The sequence below is a fragment of the Eurosta solidaginis genome, chromosome 2, assembly GCF_040869045.1.
Source record: "Eurosta solidaginis isolate ZX-2024a chromosome 2, ASM4086904v1, whole genome shotgun sequence".
In the NCBI taxonomy this organism is placed as follows: domain Eukaryota; kingdom Metazoa; phylum Arthropoda; class Insecta; order Diptera; family Tephritidae; genus Eurosta; species Eurosta solidaginis.
The window spans coordinates 151,228,468-151,249,589 of NC_090320.1; the positions used below are offsets into that span (position 1 = coordinate 151,228,468).

Here is a 21,122-nt window from a genome sequence, read left to right on the forward strand (position 1 = left end):
CTCGCTCGATGTTATTTACATTTTTAAGTTACTTCATCAGTTATGTTTTCGTTATCGCTAACCAAAACATATGCAACAACAACAACACGGGTAACTGGCCTATCGGTTACCCGTGTCGGTTACATTCTGTCAATTCGCTTTTTATATGAATGAAACGCGTCCTTTTGTTTAAATAATAGTTTTTACATTTAAAATCATGTCCTATTATTCTAGTAATATTTACATATTTGCATTTTTATATTCATAAACTATATAAATACACTATTCATGCGGTGGTGGTGTTGCTCATTATCAGTTTACAGAGTCATATTAGTTTGGTAGGTATAGTAAGATCAGACGTAGCGGAATATAGGCAGCATGTCAGGAGCATCACCAGAATCCAAATAAGCACTGTAATTCATTTCGTCATTATAAATAACTTGTAGATGCAACATAGGTGTAACCATACTCTGAGGATTTTTCCGTTCAGATCTTGTAGTGTACAATGAGCAAACTTTTCATAAACATGCACACGTAAACTTGTATTTGTTCTAAATTCTTCACCACATTCGAAAAAAGATGTTCTTTCATCCATTGTTTTCTCATGTTCCTGTGTTTGCGTAGGTACCATTGTGATGCAAGTTCTTGATTACAATATGGACAAACAGTTAATTCTAGACTTTTCGTTGTTACATCAATTATTTCAGCGTGTTGTGCATGTAAACTAAAATTCATACTTGAATGTGCTTTAGTCTTCCAATGGCATAATTTACATTTTAAATACTGACTATTGGGCATATGAGAAATCTCATGGTCCAATAATTTGATGAAGCTTGGTGTAGCTGTTTGAAAATCCCACAATTTTTAAATTGTAAATGTTCTAGCTTCTCTAGACGATGCATAAAGTAGAATGGCGTTGGCTATCTTCACCTGGTATATATTGATATTCGGGGGAATAAACAAATGGACCATTTATAATTGCACACCTCATGTGCATTCGCATACATATGTTGCATATGTGAAACATATAACGATGTACCAGTGGCTTTTTATGCAGCTGACGCTGGATGAAGCATTGGATTTTGTGTTGCAAAGTAGGCGACATATGTTGCTGTTGATGGATGCGCATATTGCGAATATGTTGGTGGTTCACTTGTCATTAATTGATTAGAACTTTCAACTTGTTGCGATTCTTGTTGTTGTTGCTGGCTGCTGATGTGTTGTTAACGTCTGTTGTACAAAATTTATTGTTGGTGTTGTTATGGTGCTGGAAAGCCTTCCGATATTGAAAGTCGTTGATTAGTGTAATCTCCACGTAGTGAACTACTCCCACGGCCGCGTCCGCGGTAACTATTACATTTGAAGGCCCTTAAGTGACAGGCATAGTTGACATCGCTTACATAACCGGTTGACTCTAAAGTAAAAACCAAAACAAAATATTAGAATCAGTGTTTATGAATAACATGTTTAAAGTAAGCTCTTACAACAACGTGATCGGCGGCTACATCCTGGAGTGAGGGATAGTGGTTCACTAGTCATTAATTGATTAGAAGTTTCAACTTGTTGCGATTCTTGTTGTTGTTGCTGGCTGCTGATGTGGTGTTAACGTCTGTTGTACAATTTAAGATGAAAAGAAGTTAAAATCTATTTAATAAAATGAAAAATAAAGGACGATTCTATACAACTTAAGAGTATTTTGGCAATACCTTGAAGCGTGCTGGAGTAAAGACTACCTCTGCGATCACGTTTTGGCCATTTGCTAATCATAAAAATAAAAAAATAAAAACCTGAAAAAATATGTAAGTTTTTATAAATTGCCAATACTAAAACATTCGACAATCATTGTGATGCTCACATTTGGTAAGTTTTGAAAAATCTTCTGGTTAGGGCCTTTTGAATTAATCTTACCCTATGCACCTAAAACTATGAATATTTACACACGCAACTATCTATTTACAACACTAAATTAGTTATTTACAGATAAGACTACTTTTTTTTTAGTTTGCATAATTTTTGCTTATGTCTATTGTGGCTTAATGCTACATATCTCCTTATATCATCTAAAACCGACTGCTTTGGCTTTTCTGCAAATACATCTGTAAATGTATAAGCACAATATAAGTATATATGATATTGTTTTTGTTAGCATTATACATAGACTCACCAAACACGATTTCCACACATTTTAACGATATAAGGGACTTTTCCCTTTGCGCCCCTCAAGGTTATAGTCCCGTGCCAAATCGTCATGCAGCAAGGTCCGCAGAACGCCATCAACAGTGCCTTTAACCGCCCTTGCCTTTACCAGCAGCCGCATCTATAAATCAAAAATTCAAAAATTTGAACAACATTATATGTATATATTTATAGTTTTTACCATGGCATCAGCACTGGCTCTGTTCTTTAATTTTTCCTCCACAGTAGCCAGATGCTCAATGGAGGACATGGGAAGCTTTGAGGCAAGATCGAGGTACTCCTCATCTTCCATATCACCGGTGATACGGCTGATAGCCTGGTGAGTTCTAGCACCAATAACTCTACACTCTCTAAGTAGTTTGCTTTGTGCTTGAACTTCAGATTTATCTGGCACCTAAAGAGAAAGAAGATTCGTTAATAGCGCTCAAACTACATAAATTATTTTCTTTTTACATTTTCCTTTAGGGCGGTCTCGATAACTGCGAGGCGATTAATGCAGTCCTTCTGTAACCCTTGCAGCACATCCAGACGCTTTAAAACTTCTGCCTCTGAAACGTTTTGGATGGCAGGCTCTTGGCTGTAGGGAACGCAATCGAAACTGAAACGGCGCCTTTGCACAGCTTGTACACTCCGCTCTATAAAAAGTTTGCATTATTCTATAATTAATAAATATTGGCATCAGGATACTACCTTCAACAAAGGGGGCCTCTTCACATTCTACTTCGGAACCTGTTACTTCAAATAAATCTTCGAAGTTCATTCTAAAACGAATTGGTATATTGCAATTATAATGTTATATATAAAATTATTGCGTCATAGTGTTTGTGGTTGAACTCCTTCGGAATGACTTGACCGATTCTAATGAAAATTTGTGAGCATATGGAGTATGTCTGAGAATCGGATCTTATATTTTTTCATACCTACCGTGTTTTTAGACACAATTTTTTGTTTTTATTTTTTTGTGAAACAGCATTCAAAAAAACATAAAACCCTAATGGGGATGGGCATTGGAATGTGAGTGGGAGAGTGAGGTGGATCGCGACTGGAAATAAGGGATGGGGAAGAATAAAATTAAAAAAAAATAAATGATTATTCTTGACAAATGGTACTTTTTTATTCATATTCGTTTGAAATAGTAACACTGCATCTTCGTTTCACATGTATAAAAGATTCATACTAAAATTTATTTAGGTTTTTCCTCTTTTTATAAATACAAATTTATATTATTAGATGTTTTAAAATTTGTAGATATATAAATCTAGGGGTTTATTGCAACGCACTACACTTACATATATATACATAAATTGTAACTTATAATAGTTATAGCTTTACTTTTAACAATTTGAAATTACTTTAATTACAACTTAGAATAATTTTACTTAATAGAAATCATTGAATAAATGATGTAATAATGGAATTAATAAAAGCTTATTATCTATTGGTATGCTAAAATATTTATACTTAATGTCGTTTCTATTTATTGTTCTTTCTACGTTCGATAAAGTCCCTAACACAATACCTAAACCTGCTGATGAATCAACAGGTTCTTCGAAATAACTCGTTATATCACACAAAGCATAAGCAATAAAAACTTCAGCATCAATAGTTTCGCCAAAGAGGATAGATATAATAAGAGACGTCAATCAGCTATTCGTTTCTTTTCAGAAATTTTTGATCGCTGAAAGAAATTTTACTCGATGTTAACCGAGAGATAGTCGGCCAGTTGCCTTCACATCTTGTCCGCAATTTGACAGCGAGGTGTGGGGAAATAAAAATTGACTGAGTGGAAGTTGAGTTTTGGTTGAGTGTGGCTGCAACTTCTGCAAAATGTCAAAGCAGCCAAAACAAAGTAAAAATGAAAACAATAATACAGTGAAAAAGTGATAAATTGTGTAAATCTCTAAAATAAAGTGTTAAATTGTGTTAAAAATGTTTACTATTTTAATAATAATTGTGTTCAGTGCAGTGAAGTGGTTAAAAAGTGTAGAAAACTACATAAGTGAAGTGAAGTGAAATTTGTGCAAAGACATTGTGTGTGGCATGTGGCACACGTATGTACATATGTAATTATGTGTGTCATAAATATGCAAAAGCCAAGGGTTGTGTTTTGTGAGTGATAACAGTGATAACATTGATAACAAAATAAGTATACTTTTATCAATAAATTGAACTTGTGTTTTAAAAGCAGTTCATTTATATATAAATGTATATGAATTTTGAAAACAACATTGTAAAAAAGTTTGTTAAATAATTAAATAAATAAAATAATTAAATTTGCTCTAAGCATAAGCTAACAAATGTTTGTACATTCACATGTTCAAATAAAAGACAAACTTTGTTTCAATCAACCACTTCCAACAAAAATTATTCTTACGCTCAAGCATATGTACAAATCTATGTTCATATGTAAGCTAAGAAATATTTTTATATTCGCATGTTGAAAAATAAAACAAAATTCCCTTCAACCAACCATACGCACAAGCACACATGCATATGTACATATGTATGCTCATGTTTTGTATGTACATCGCAAAATCCTGAAAACTAACTTCCTCTTGATTTTTCATTCATAAATGCTTCTTCTTAATTTGTCTAAATTGATGATAGAATTTTGCAATTTGGCAACATGGCATTTGATGAAATCGTCAAAAGACAAATTTTTGCGATTTTATAAATTCCAACTTCGATGCATATTGGGGGTATTCATTATGACGAGCATAACTACTTTCATAACCCCGCACTTTTCCTTTAAAATAATTCCAAACTATTTATAAGTCTGTATGAAATTACTAATATGGTAGTAAAAAATGCAAATAAACATGCACAGATATTGCCTAGTAAATGTCCACTAACATATTAGCAATATAATCTAAAAATTTCCATCCATTGTTCATATAAATTATTGCAAATAATTTTCCCATATCCTGAATTGCCGAGTTGTCACAGCTTATGGACATTTTTATTTGCTATTTGAAACCCCCTATCATATTCTGCCGAAAAATTGTTCGCGCAGTCACGCAGCCAAATTTGCAGCAACTGTGTTGCAATTGCTACATAAGAATGGTGTTTTACCCGTTTCTGGCCCGAATTCGCACTGTGACGTCATACTGTATATGCTGACTTGTTTATCACATGTCAGTACAAAGTAAGAATTTTACATTATTTTCATAGATACAAATTAATATATGGGAGCGGCGAAATGAATGAAAGAAATTTTGCGAAGAAATATAACATTATTTCGCAAAAGAGCAATAAATTCGTTTATTTTAATTTTATAATAAATTCCCCTTTTAGCTATGAGTTGTTAAAAGTATAAACGGCAACACTTTTAACCACCGACGACACATAATTTGGCTCGTGCCTATTGTATTTCGTCGGCTAATAGCCACGAGCATTGATATTTACATATACATGGCCGTATACGCGGATTGCCATAATTGATTTGGTCGCTTCATAACGCGTAAAGCGGCAAGTTGTTTTATTAATATCTTAAGCCACTGCCACAGCATAAAAGCGACCAAGGTTTTTATACATGTCTGCCTTTAATTGGAGTATTATTGAATATGTATATATGTATGTACATTTGTACTTTTTTGCTTTGGTTTGTATTTTCATATATATATATTCAATGATACAATGCTCAACATCTGATCAACATGCACATGTCTTTTGTGTATTGTTGGTCTTATTTACATATTTAAGGGTTGATTTGAGGCAGGTCAAATGTATTTAAGTTTGACTTGGCTTATCAAACCTGCCTTTGAGAATATTCAAGTACATAGGTACTTACATCATTGTACTGAATAACACATATAAAATGTTTTAGGAAATTTCTTTATAGATACTTCCCCTCCCACCCATAGTTCAAATAATAACTAAATTAACGTTTTATGAATATGCAATGGTTTTCGTTTGCACAAAAATTCCTAGTGTGCAAATGCCGTCGGCAAAACACTATTTGCATACATTTTCCTAACATTTTAATTTATTAACAAAAGGGGATGGGATAATTCATAAATGTATGATTAATTTACATACATTTCATGAAAGGGCATATTTTGGTTATATGAATAGGTTTTTGTTTGTAAACAAATAAGCAAAATTTCTGCAATTTGCTGCAAATACACAAAAACTCAAAATCTGCAAAGAGCTCAAGTAAATATGGATACTCATTTCATTTTGGCATATTTCCCCACATTCATAATGGCCGCCGAGCAAATACACCACAAATGAGTAAAATGAAATACGAATATAAATGGGCAACAACTGGCCGACTATGTCTCAGTCAACATTCGTTGCTTCGTTCCAGCGAGCAAATTCGCTACTTTTTGACGATTGACGCCTCTTATATATCTATCCTCTTTGGTTTCGCCAATAATTTTCACAGGCCCTGTTTTGTCGCTAAAACAAAAACTGTCCTTATCCTTTTTATAATCTAATATAAATGAGCCTATTCTGGAAACTTTGTTAGAATCCGCAACAACATCTTTCTTTTCAAAATATCTATTATTTAATTGCTGCAGAACCTGATTTGATTTCTTTACCATTTTCTTTAATTTTTGCATATAGTTTTCAAATTTATACGCGGAAAAATTATCTAAAGGGCCGAATTGTCTGACACAGTCTGCAATGTGCAAAATTCCATGCAGGTTAAAATTAATTCGTTCATTAATGTATATTGTAGAAAAAAGTTTAACAAACTCTTGCAAAATTTGGTCAGCTATATTTATTCCGATATTATTAGATCTCTCAATACAAAGCAGCCGAATTGCGGTATGAAGTAAAAGAAAGTGATAATACCGATCTTCACTGCTGCAGCCTTTTAATACAAATATTCCGGTATATAATAAAAATTGCCGATATTCCGTTGATTTCCAATTGCTTAATTCATTAAAATCGCGAGCCACTCTGCTGAACTCCGAAGGTACAAATTTGGATAGAAACTGAAGCTTTTTATTCATGACAGACACATTAGTTTTAGAAATTAGCAAATTTAATAATTTTTTCATTACACCCAAATCGACCAAATGCATTGGATCCAAAGGAAACTGAGAGACCATGCCGAAATTTGCAGACTCTAACACCGTTTCCTTATTTTTATATTCTAATCTATGATGGCTTATATCTTGCCGATTCTTAAATGATTCATCGGTTCGTGCTATTCCCACACTAACAGGGAAGCTACATATGTTTTTCACTTGTGCAGATACATTTTGGACAAGCGTTTTTTGCAGAATGAGACATAACTCCAGTGACAAAAGCACGTGCTGGTGAATCACAGGTGAACGAACGGACTCTAAACTGTTTAATTACCTCATTACTTCCAACTTTAATACCATTTTCTCTTAAGTTACTTACCTCGTTGCAGAAACATTAAAAAATCATCAGGGTTTGGTGGATTACTGTTCCCTTGGAAACAGGCAATCAAAAATGGGTCAACTTTAGGATGATCAACTAATGCCCCCAAAATGGGCCAAAGACAAGTTTTCGAGGACCTTGTAAGCTGTAAGCCATCAATCCCAACATCCAATGTCACATTATTACTACTTTGAAGGAAATCGAAATCTCTACGACACAAATTGTTTTCGATACCTATATACATAAAAGTTCCCTCTCCTAAAACACCAAGTTCCACTTTATCCCGATTTGTACCTAAGAGAGTTTTTGCACACAATGTCAGTCCATCATAACCAATTTTTCGCATGGTATGAAGTAATGAGGTAATTTTGCTAAGAGGTAAGTTTTCTTCACCTGCCCACCTTTTCATTTCAGTATATTTGAAATTATCAATATTTTGTGGATCAATTTCGTCCTCGTCGCAATCATAATCAGAATCTTCGAAAAAATAATCAATTTCGATGTCGCTATCATCTTCAGCGCTGTGTCCAAAACCGCATGATTTAGATTCCTTGCTAGTACTGGGAATATTGTCAAATAAACTTGTGCCTAATCTGTTATTACTACTACAAGGAATATCGTCAGAAATACTTAAATCTACTCTATTTACTCCACGGATTTCATTTCTTTCATCTTCTTGAGGAGGATTATTTAATCTGCGGAATTTTGCTATGGATGCTTCAAACTTCGCCTTTTCCAAACTTAAGAGGTTTGACATTGTTCCTTTACTCATTTTTAAAACTTATATTTTTATATAAAGGACCAGTTATTAAAATTATTTTCCACCGCAGAAACTAAAATAAAAAGGTTATGATTTGTTTGCAATTAAATATATCTGCCAAACAGAAGAAGTTTACTTAGATATATCGCATGTTTTAATGTATAGTGAGATTATGATCACATATACAGAATACTTGAAGGGACAAAAATAGCGTCATTAAAATAATAAATAAATGTAAGGCGCGATATGAATACCATAGAGCGTCCACGTAAAACAGTTACCGGGTAAAACCTTCAAAATTTAAGAACTTAAAAGCAATCAGCAAACAAACGATTCAAATAGAGGTAGCAGGTCATTACAAAGAGTGCTTATTATATTCTCACAAGCAGCGCCGTAGACAGAAATTCCGGGCCCAGGACTAAAGAATTTACGGGCCGCGCTATATAAAATCCACTAACACATTGGATTAACTTGAATTAATGACGTCTCATTCATGAATCATTATTGATGGATTACATAAAAAAAAAATAAAATCCACTAACACATTTGATTAACTTGAATTAATGACGTCTCATTCATGAATCATTATTGATGGATTACATAAAAAAAATGTTTGCCACATCAACTAAATTACTTCTGGACTAAGAGCTGACAACAAAATTCTCTTTTAACAGCCAAAAATGGAAAATGGTGCTACTAAAGCCTGGGAAACCAGCTAACATAGGAGAGCCATATAGCCCGATATCTCTCCTATCGCCAGTAGCCAAGACGCTTGAAGCCATTTTTCTCCCCTACTTCAAATCAAATTTGCAGCTGGCCTGTCATCAGCATGGCTTTAGAAAACTCCATAGCACCACCACCGCGCTAAATGCCATTAGCACCCAGATAAATTGTGGTTTAAATCAGAAGCCCCACCATAGAACAGTATTCGTTGCGCTAGACCTATCAAAAGCTTTTGATACGGTCAACCATGGCACGTTACTGCAAGACCTGGAATGGTCTACCCTTCCCCCATGTCTTAAAAGGTTGACCGCAAATATACTGGGTGGTCGGCAGGCAACGGTGCAATTTAGAAACGAAACATCAAAACCAAGCAGAATTAAACAAGGGGTGCCACAGGGTGGTGTCCTATCCCCACTTTTGTTTAATTTCTACATATCTAAGCTACCTTCACCACCGGAAGGAGTCGCAATCGTTTCCTACGCGGATGACTGCCCAATAATGGCCACAGGCCCAGGCCCAAAGATCGATGCGCTATGCAATAAAATAAACGGCTACCTCCCTGATCTCTCCAGTTTTTTCGCCTCGCGAAACCTGGCATTATCACCGACTAAATCTTCCGCGACCTTATTTACAACATGGACGCCCCAAATGTCGAGCATTTTCAACATCCACGTCGATGGCACTACGCTACCGACTGTCCTACACCCCAAAATCTTGGGTGTGACGTTTGATCAGGATCTACATTTTGGTGAGCACGCAGCCGCAATTGTTCCGAGAATTAAGAGCCGTAACAAAATCCTCAAATCCCTCGCTGGCAGTACTTGGGGAAAAGATAATGAAACGCTCATGACTACATACAAAGCAATTAGCTAGCCGATTACGTGCTACGCGTCACCCATATGGTCGCCAAGCCTAAAAATCACCCACTGGAAGAAACTACAGGCCTGCCAAAATACTGCTCTCAGCACCGCCACGGGCTGTCTTCTTATGTCCCCAGAACACCATCTACATAATGAGGCGAGAATACTCCCCATCAGGGAGAGAAATGAGATGCCAACCAAACAGTTTCTGTGGAATACCCAGAAACATGGGCATTCCAACAGGCATCTGATTGATGAGCCAACACCGCCCAGGGGCTTAAGAAGTCATCTCCGTAAGAATTTTGAGGAAATACGGCACCTGAGAACCCAGCCGTATGAAGTGAAAAAACACAAGCAGGTCCTTGGTGAACTCCATAAACAGGCGTCGGACCTTTATGCCGGGAATTGCCCGGTGAATCCAGTACTTAACGAAAATTATCCAACACTCGCGGAAGAGGAACACATACTCCCCAGGGAAACGCGTGTCACTCTTGCTCAACTTCGTTCTGGATAATGTAACAGGTTAAACTCTTACCTATCCAGAATCAACCCCGACATACAAAATGTATGCCCCGCTTGCAATGTGTCCCCACATGACACCAACTATCTCTTCAATTGTAATGTGGAACCAACGCCTCTAACACCCCTTTCCTTATGGTCCACCCCTGTTGAAACGGCAAGTTTCCTTGGACTCCCGTTAGAGGATATTGATGACAATTTGTGATTGATCGCGGCTATTAGGTGGGGCGAGCATTGCTACAACAACAACAACAACAAATGCTGATATTTTTTTTTTTTACCCACTGTGTCAAACATGCAGCCTTCCACCCCACCAAAATCCATGTTTGCGTACAAAATGCGCCAACTGCGATAAACAACACCCATCTATTTCGAATAAATGGCCGGTTCCTTCCAGAAGGAAAAACTTATTTCCTACAGATTCATCCCGACTCTCCTTCGCTGAAGTAGTCCACCCCAGGAACAATGGACTTACGACAAAAAACATTCGACATATTCGACATAAAAGCTAGTGCAAACTCAGATCTGTTACTCATAGGAGATCTGAATGCATGGGGTTCAGAAACCACCAATCAAAAAGGTAAAATAGTTGAAGAATTTCTGCTATCCAAGAGCCTAAAAGTGTTAAACGACATGCCACCGACCCATTTCACAAGACACCAGATACATATTTACACACATTAATGTATGCATATGCTCCGCTGGCATGCGTCCAAAACTAAATTGCTCAACCCTATCCCAACTCCATGGAAGTGACCACTTTCATTTGGTCACAAAAATGCTGTTACCTGGATCAAACCCGCGCACCCCCAACCCGAAGAACTTTATTTAACACTTCGGTAATTGTCTAGTTGAGGGGTCGACTGCTAATACGCGTCAAAAAATATCGAGAGAAGTGTCAAAAGACGCGTAATAATCTCGAGAACAATAATCCGAAGGAGGAAAAGAAAAATTTTATCTCTGTCCGGAGATATTTGCAGTTGAAGTTGGCGATTTTCATGTGGTTGTTGTTGTTTGTACCCACAAAAAAAAAGTGTGCATCACCGTGGCGGTAGCCACGGTTATACCACACACCCGGACTTGGCATGGCGTAGCACAGGGTCATTTTCTATAAGCGCGGCCAAAGGCCGCCAACGCAGAAAGGTGTTCTGCGCAAAAATACTATGGATCCCACCCCCGGGTCTTTTTCGGTTTTTCGTTAATATCTTTTGAACGGGTAAACAACGTTAAAACAACTTACATGTTACTCGCTTCTTGCTACTAGCTGACTTGCTGAGAAGGATGATGCTGTTCCACAGTCTTATTATTGAACTGAATTGGCTGTAATAAAACAAAGAAAATATTGGCTTTATTAAGGCATCAATTTTTGTAAAACTACTTACATGTTACTGGATGATGCTTTTCCACCGTCTTGCGAAATGTAATTTTATTGAATTGCAGCTAAATACAAAGATGGCCGTACCGTTTGAGAAATTTATAATAAATTTATAATAAACGAGAAGTTTTGCCGGTTTTTCTTTAATGAGCGAAGGCCGCCAACGCAGAAAGATGTCCTGTGCAATACAATTGTTAATTTCCGTTTTCCGTTTGCTCTGTCTTGTAAAACGTTACCTTTTTTTTGGTTTTGGAAATCGAATCTTCCAATTGCAATTGGTGGCAAGAGGACTTGGTTGCCTTTAGTTATATAGCCAGGTTAACGTATAAGGTATAAGGCAATATACTTACAACATTTAGAAGTGCCTAAACAACTAGAACATATCACAACTAAAAGCACATGAATTTTTCCTTTTTATTAACAACTCAATTTCATTTTTTTGCGTTTTAATATTCTCCGGAATAATTATTGTACCGTTATTAAAGATGACACTGTCATTTCGATGACAGCATGAAACGTCGATGTGTTAGTGGAGAGCGAAAAAAGCTTTGAATGTGTGAGTGAACTGGTTACCTCCGTCTTGTAGGGTAAGTAGCTTCAAAAATTCTCTTGGAGTCATTGCGTCAATGAGCTACCATTGAGCTGGCACCGCATTGGCGCTGGCGCCATGCAATTTACATCACTAAAATTGCGCGAATGCCCAGGCTTATGATTTTTTTAATCGTGATGCACAGTGTTTCGTGTAGAACAAGCTAGCTGGACAAAAGCAAAGTTCTTATTCCAAGAAAAGTGTAATGAGAAATGAAAGAAAACAAACAAAATAACGGGATTTTTGCTTTTTTTTTGATATTTTTGTTCATATATATTGAGTAATTGAAGTAAGAATGCAGGAGTGGCCGTAAAATGCATTGATTAATTTGCATCTTGTTGAATATTAAGCTTCATATTTCTTTTAAGTGAACACTTTTATATAATTTTTTTGATGGATTCTAAGCTCGAAGGTAAGTAATATTTTTTAATAGTAATTCTTTCGCAATTAGAGTATTTTCAATTTATTTAGCATTTCGTTATTAAGAAGAAAATATATTTTTCTTTATATTTTTAATTTTAGGGACAAAAAACTTACATACATCCACGGACATCCGGGCTAAATTTTACATATGTTATAGTCGCAAGTATTCTCTAATAGTCGAAAGAGAAAACCATTGCGAATTCTTTGCACATCTATTTTTAATTTTTTTTTTTTTGTAGATTTAGTTATCTCTACATATAAAATAGGATGTATGTACGTACCAGCTCCGACGAGTTATTTGAACCTTTAAAGCTGATCTACAAACGGCAAAACCAATTGCCAGGTACAGGGAACAAACACGTAGCCATAAAACACACAAAAAAATGCGCATGGTCAACAAGAGCACACCAAAAGCAAAAAGGCGAAGATCACTGACTTCAACCTGCCACAACCTACCGCACCAGTCACCAAGGCATAAAAACAGGTACACACAAAGCAATCCTAATGCAGGTAAAACCACAAGCCCATTTGGTAGCATCTACGCCAATACCTGAATGTAATATAAATACTGCACAACTGATCACAAATGAGAACGATCAACGACACTTAACATGGCAGCACAACAATCATCAACTATTCACCCTGTCGGAAAATCAACAACACAAAGCAGTTTAGTTATAACCGTACCAAGAACGGAGTTTTTTGACATTTGGGTTCAACATTCGAAGGAAACCAGATATAAAGAATTATTGAGTTTTGTTGTACTTAAGTACGATTTAAGCGAAGCAGCCGAGTATTCGATAAAAAGTTTAAGCCTACAAATATCGGCATATTCGTCGAAGCTGGATCAAAAGTGGAACACTTCTGGAAGACATAAGGAGCGATTTTTGAATAAAATCTCGGAGTGGCTTTTGGGTCCAGATTTCACATTTACAATAACGGTGGATTCAAAGTTGCCATCAGACCAACCAACCACTTCTTCAGGTAACCCTGGCCCCGGAAGACGAAAGAAGGACTTTGTTAGCTGCAGTGAAAAAACCAAACGGCGTCGAGTTGATGACCTCTTGCAATCTAGAAGTCCTGGTGAGTTACTTTATGCGGCAGAAGTATCAACGCGTATGTCCGGCAACTAAAATGTTGCTAACATTATAAAAAACCACAGGAAACTACTCAAATATCCGATAAAAAGATGACATGTGAGCCCGATGCAAGATGCTTGAGCAATGTAGAAGCTTTAGCATACTACGTAGATAGCAAGTTGACGACTCATGCAGGCCATAAGGTTTATCCATCATTTTATAGTCTAAGAAAAGCTAAGGCAGAATGCTACCCAAATGAGATTGATGTGGGTGAAACACGTGCGGAAATTAAAGTCCAGTCCGTATTAGATAAAACTGTTGAGCGTTTAGTTTCAGCAAATCAAGAAGTTTTTGTTAGTTTGTTACGTACAAACTCGACGTATACTTTAATCAGCAAGTGGGGTTGCGATGGAAGCTCTGGCCATAGCACATATAAGCAAAAGTTTACATGCAGCTCTGACACTGATGAGTTTTTGTTTATATTTTCTTTCGTTCCTCTTCAATTACAGGATGAAAAAGGTAACATTGTTTGGCGGAATCCTCGAGCTTATTCTACCATGTATTGTCGTCCAATTAAATTTATTTTTTCTAAAGAAACAAACGATTTTATTGTTTTGAAACGAACAAAGTTTTAGTGGAGATAAATGCGTTGTTGCCAACAAAGTACATGCTCGAAGAATACGAAGTTTCCGTAAATCACAATATGCTTCTAACAATGATTGACGGAAAAGTTTGCAATGCTTTGACTGAAACTTCTTCCGCACAAAAGTTTTATGTTTGTGGTGCCACTCCAAAAGATATGAATAATGAGTTACGGGACTTTACGCCTAACCGAGATAATCTTGGTTTTGGTTTGTCTACTCTCCATGCATGGATAAGATGTTTTGAATGCTTGCCTCACATAAGTTATCGCCTCGAAGTAAAAAAATGGCAGCTTAGGAATGAGGCAGATAAAGAGAGTATAAAGCTACGTTCCAACGAAATTCAGAATAAATTTAAAAGTGTACTTGGCGTCGGCAATACCAATGACCGCAACACTGCTCGTAGTGCTGAGATTACGGGATTGGATGTAACGCTCATCAAAAGATTCGACACTCTCCTTCGCGCATTAGCATCTGGGTACAATATAAATATCCAAAGATTTGAAAAATGTGCGGTCGAGACTAAAAAACTAATCATAGATCTCTATCCATGGTTTAATATGCCTGTTACAGTTCATAAAATCTTAGTGCATAGTACTGATATTATAAAATCAGCAATTTTACCTATTGGTCAACTTTCTGAGGAAGCACAGGAAGCCCGTAATAAAGATTTGAGACGATTCAGGGATGTTAACACACAAAAGCAGTCGCGTGAAGCCACGAATAGAGATCTTATGAATATGTTGCTTATAACATCGGCTCCTTTAGTTAACAGTTTTAGGGAGATACATAAGAAAAAATTTAAAAGTCTGACTTCAGAAGTCTTAAATTTACTGTCCCCCGATAATGTTGAGGAGTCAATAAATACCCCAGTTGTTTCAAGCTTTCACAGTAGTGTTGCTGATGCTCATGACTATTTCACAAGTGACTCATCGAATGAAAGTGATGATACCGAATAATAACATAATTATAAAAGATAACCTACCCTACAACTTTTTGTTGGATCAGGTTTTATTTAGTTTAAATCTGTTGTCTTTTCTACTTTGTATGATACTTTACTTTAAAGTTTTTGTAATAAGTAATTTTCACATAATTAATTTAATTATTTACATTGTTATTATTATTATTGTAATTCACTTTTACATTCCTGACTGCTACTCTAAAATAATTTTGTAAAAATTGTATACCAGGATAAATACTTAAATAAATACAAAATATGTATGTATGTACATATGTACAGTCACTCACATAAATAAGTAGACACCCCTTTTTGGACAATTCTTACAATTTGCGCTTTCACAAATTTATTTTAACTAATTTCACATAAGAAAATTTGTCACGATCTATAACAAAAAATAAATTATATTTAAAAAATGTTTGAAAAATTCGACGAATTTTCATAAAAAATTTTAATTTTTTTTTGGAATTTTTAGAATTCTTTAGAGTATAGAGATTTGTAGTCCATTCAATTTAAGTACAATAAAGTAATATTCTTAAGTCCTTTAAATTTTTTTGGATCTATGTCAATTATTCACATGAGTTACTGTATATGAAATAAGCAAATGTATGCATATGAAGTAAAATTTTGGAAAAAATAAAAAAAGGACATATGGCTGAAAAAATGACGTAGTTGTAATAAATGACTGCATATGAAACGGAAAATCTCATAAAATAATTTTGTCCAGCTAGCTTGTTCTACACGAAACACTGTGTGATGGTGAAAACGAAGCAGGGGCAAAACGAATGGTGTATTCCTGGCGCAGCCGTCCCACTTTGTGGAGAATGAACGACTCTACAATGCTCCCTCTTATTAATCTACTCTCTTTGGTAATACCTTGAAAGAGCAGTGGATGCACCAAAAAATGTTTTAACGGGATGAGAATGTGCGGGAGCAATACCGCAGATACCTACATTTTAAACAGATGTTTTATTTTAGTTGATATACAAGTGATACTTGAATGTACAGTGAAGTTTGTCTTTTAGATGCCATCAACGCAATTTTATGCATTCCAGTAACACCGCCACCGAAAAACTCTGTACAATATAATTTACGTATTTGACCTCAAGCTTTTAAAATGCTTCGGAGTGCTTTAAGCAACGCTATATTTAAATTGTCTTTATGCTGTATCCACGAAATGTTGCAGAATTGGCTCACCGACTCCAGATCAGATTAATTTCAACTTTTCATTCTTAAAATTTTATATTTTCTCATTATTAAATTATGTTTTCTCATTATCAATTCATATTTCAATTTATGTATTCTCAATATGAAGTAACATTTTTCACTATCAATTTATATTTTCTCAATAAGAAGATACGCTTCTCATTATCATATTTTATTTTCTTATTATAAAGTTGGATTTCCCGTTATCGATTTGCTTTTCTCAATATAAACTTATATTTCTCAATACAAAGTTATATATTCTCATTATAAACTGGAAAAGGTGTAGTACGTAAACGAACTATCAAATTTTGTATGAAAAATCATTTACAACATTTCATGGTGTAAACGCGATAAACTCAAAGGAATGCCATCTTGCAAACAACAGCCGTCATTTTCATGTGTAAAAATTCTGTGATACAACGAACGCTAACGCGTTTAGGCTGTTATCGGTAAGTGTTGCATACTTTTCTGCGCACTTGATTTTGTTTTACAGATTTTTGGCGATGGAATTTTAGCTAAGCGAAATTTGGAATTTTATTTTAAAACAGATTTAGGCAAAGCCACAATAAAATATGATTTTAAGTTAGTTGGCACTCGAATAGAAGAACTTGACTGTTCAAAGTTGACTTCGAAGAAACCTGTTGATGCATAGGAAATGGATAGGATTTACATAACATAGATTACATAACTAATTTAAACAATATTTTACCCTACTAAAAATTAAAAAAAAATTCATATTTAAACTAAATTTAAGAAAAAAGCTTTTCTAAAAATAAGCTTCTATTACTTGTTAATAAAACGAACTAAAAAGTAAAAAATAAAATTAAAGAAAAAATTTTTTTTAAAATAACCTTTTATTATTGGTTAATAAAATTAACTAAAAAGTAAAAAATAAATTGACTATAAAGAAATATAACACTTTATAAGTTCATTGTAACCTTTAACGATAATTAGGCTTTTTCGTCTTCGACAAAAAAATTCTATATTGTCCATAATTATATATTTTTAACATTAAAACTTTACACCTAAATTATTAAATCTTTCAGTTTATATCACACTCCAAATTGTTCTAATAAAAGCGTGTTACATTGCGATAATTGGGGTAATTTCTGGGACACCCTGGGGATCCTACCGGGGTCTATTGGGGTCCATTCCAGGGGCTCCCTCGCGATCCTTCTAGGGTTTTGGGGTCATTTCGGGATGAATTTTGCGACTCCCACGGGGTCTTTTTGAGGCCATTTTGGCATGGTTTAGGGGAGTACCTCGGGGTCCTCCCGGGGGCATTCCGTGACCTTTTTGGGACTCCCTCGGGGTCATTTGGGGTCATTCCGGGATGATTTTGGGGACTTCCTCGGGGTCCAGTTTTGTTTTTAATCTACATTAACCAGGCATGCTTAACGAACGAAACGATATCATTTCGTTACGATAATCAACGCTAATAGACGAAACGAAGTCACTTCGTTTCGTTTATTAGCGTTGATTATCGTAACGAAATGATATCGTTTCGTTCGTTAAGCATGCCTGACATTAACTCTATATTTTCGTTAAAATTTATTGGTAAAGTTACAGCGTTTGCTGATGACCTTGCCATCGCATACGGGTCTAATAACTCTTTTAACTTTTCTGCTGATATAAATTATGATTTTTATTTGTTAAGATCTTGCTTTGCAAGCCATAAACTCGTGGTAAGCAGCAGAACGATGTTAATGTATTTTAGTCTTTGCGGTAAGGAAATACCAAGTTTCGAAATAATCTTTCATGCGTCAGATTGCATGCGTCACAGGTTGTGCTCAAACAATTGTACTCAGTAGAACTCTTCTGTAATTTTTGACCAGATAGCAAGATGCGACAAGAAATTTTTCGAAATCGAAATTGTTTCTAATTTTAAATATCTGAGTATTATAATAGATCAAAATTTAATTTGGTCGTCGCATATTTCTGCTGCCAAACAATATATGCTATCAGCCGTACGATCTTTCTATACTTTAAACAAGTATGCTCTATTAGAATACTGACATATGTGTATCATGAATTAATCAATTCAAAATTGCAATACGGGGTCAGTTGTTGGGGTGGTGCCTACGGCATTAAGAGTAGATCTCTGTTAGTCCTTCAGAAGTGTCTTATTCGAAGAATTTGCCACGCTGGTCATCTAACGCACTCAATGGATCTATTCAGAAAATTTAATATCCTTCCCTTACATCACTTATATTATTTTAAAGTTTTAAAAATTTTCTTGAAAAGAGGCGGGTATACCCAAAACCCTATGTACAATCGCTATGGTCTGAGAAGCAAATCATCATCTCATATAACCGTACCAAGCTTTCGCACCACCCTTTTTCGTAACTTCTACACTATATATTGTACTATATCATGTAAATTATTTAATAATCTACCTGCATAGTTACAGACAATTATAAGGCAAATTGTGTTCCTGAGGGAAGTGAATCAGTGGCTTCTTGGTTTCAATCATGAGGATATTGAAATTCTGCAGCGACCTATAATGTAATTTCTCGCTATCTTTAAAATATAGTAATAACTAATTATATGAAAGTATTTACTTTGCACCTCCAGTTTTTTTATATTCAATAGTTATATTAAGCTTACTTAAATATATTTCCCTTTTTTATGATTTGGTTCTTTTTTATATACATATGTATATATGTCCTTGTATTATCATTATGCGCCCCACAAGCATCTATAATACAAAATGTAGGATATGACATTTCCACTGTTGTTAAAATGAACATTAAATGCCATTAACTATTTTCTTATTGTTATCATTTTAGTAATATTTTGTGAAAATTTTTAATTAAACTACTCGACAAAAAAATCTCCAAAAATAAAACAGGCCTTTCCTAAAGTAAAATTTTCTCCTGATTCCGAATATGACTTCCATTTTCCTGTGGCAGAAAATATGAAAATTCCCATTTTTGCAGAATAGTACTTCATATAGGTAGGGCAAAAATTTTTAGTTTTAATTTTTTCGTTTTTAACTGTTGAATTATACATTATACCAATTCCCATAAACATTTCTTGCCTTCACCTCCTTTCACTATCTTCAGTAGTTTGGCCACTATGCCAAAAAGCGTTGAAAAAATTTTGAGAAAAAAAAAGAAATTTTGTACAAAATTTCAGATTTAACCACTTTAAAATCGGAAAAATTCTATGGACGAAAAAAAGTTAGCCCTCCTATGTTGTGGGTAATTTAACTACGAAAATTTTATGCATACCAGTACAACAATCGGACGTGCCGTTGAGACTATAGCCCCGTTAACTTGCAAGCGTCTGTCCTAAAATTTTAGTATTACTTTGATAAAATTGCCGAGACATTTAATTTGGCCCTTTAACCCCAACCAGTGCTATTTTTGCGTGATAGACCTTAAAGGTAAAACGAGAAAAAAGAGGAAATTAATAAGTTATCCAAATGTGACAGGAGCTAAAAAAACCAGAATTAGATAACCATACCTTACCCATACCTAGGCCGCCTTTAAGTTTTGAAGCCTCAAGCGAAAGTGACTCCGAAGCAGATAATTCAGACAGTGAACAAGAAGGAGAGGTCCCACATCAAGTCTCACAAGCCGAACCTAATGACTTGGTCAGATATTTGAAATTATCGAAATTTGATAGCGAAGTTCTAGGATCTCGTTTGCAGCAATGGGGCAGCCTGGGCCCTTCGACAAGTACTTCCAAATTTCGAAATAGACACAAGACTTTCTCTTCTTTTTTTACTAAAAGCGAAAATATTTGCTACTGCAATAATGTTCAAGGTTTATCTGAAGCACTAAAATTAGAAAATAAAGTGGATTATTGGCGCTTGTTTATAGAGAGTTCAACGCATAGTTTAAAAACAGCATTACTCCATAAAGGAAATTCGTTACCGTCAATACCAGTGGCACATTCTGAGAATACTAAAGAAACTTATTTAAGCATATCCACTTTACTTGAGCTCATTCAATATAAAAAATTTAATTGGAAAATTTGTGCGGACTTAAAGGTAAGCAGTTTCGGTGGTACAATTTAAAATAAATAGTATATAAAATACATCCCAGGTTGTAGCTATAATTCTCGGACTTCAAGGAGGTTTCATTAAATATTGCTGTTTTCTCTGTCTTTGGGACAGCCGTGCAAGAGAAACCCATTATATTCAGGAAAACTGACCACCAAGAGCTGAGTATGAAGCAGGTGCCTTCAATATCGCAAACCCGCCTTTAGTAAATCCCGAACGAGTTATTTTGCCAGCACTTCACATCAAATTAGGATTAATGAACAATTTTGTAAAGGCTTTTAATAAGGACGCGCCATCCTTCCAGTACCTAACGAAATTTTTCCATAAAATAACTGAAGCCAAATTAAAAGAAGGTATATTTGTTGGTCCGCAAATTAGAAAGTTGCTGAAAGACGAAAATTTTGCGAATCATTTATCATCAGTAGAAGCAGCGGCTTGGGACAGCTT

General features: G+C 35.2%; 1 pseudogene; it reads right to left on the reverse strand.

The window, feature by feature from the left end:
• Positions 1-698: 698 nt before the first annotated feature.
• Positions 699-8,949, reverse strand: LOC137241695 (uncharacterized; annotated as a pseudogene).
• Between the last annotated feature and the right edge of the window lie 12,173 nt (positions 8,950-21,122).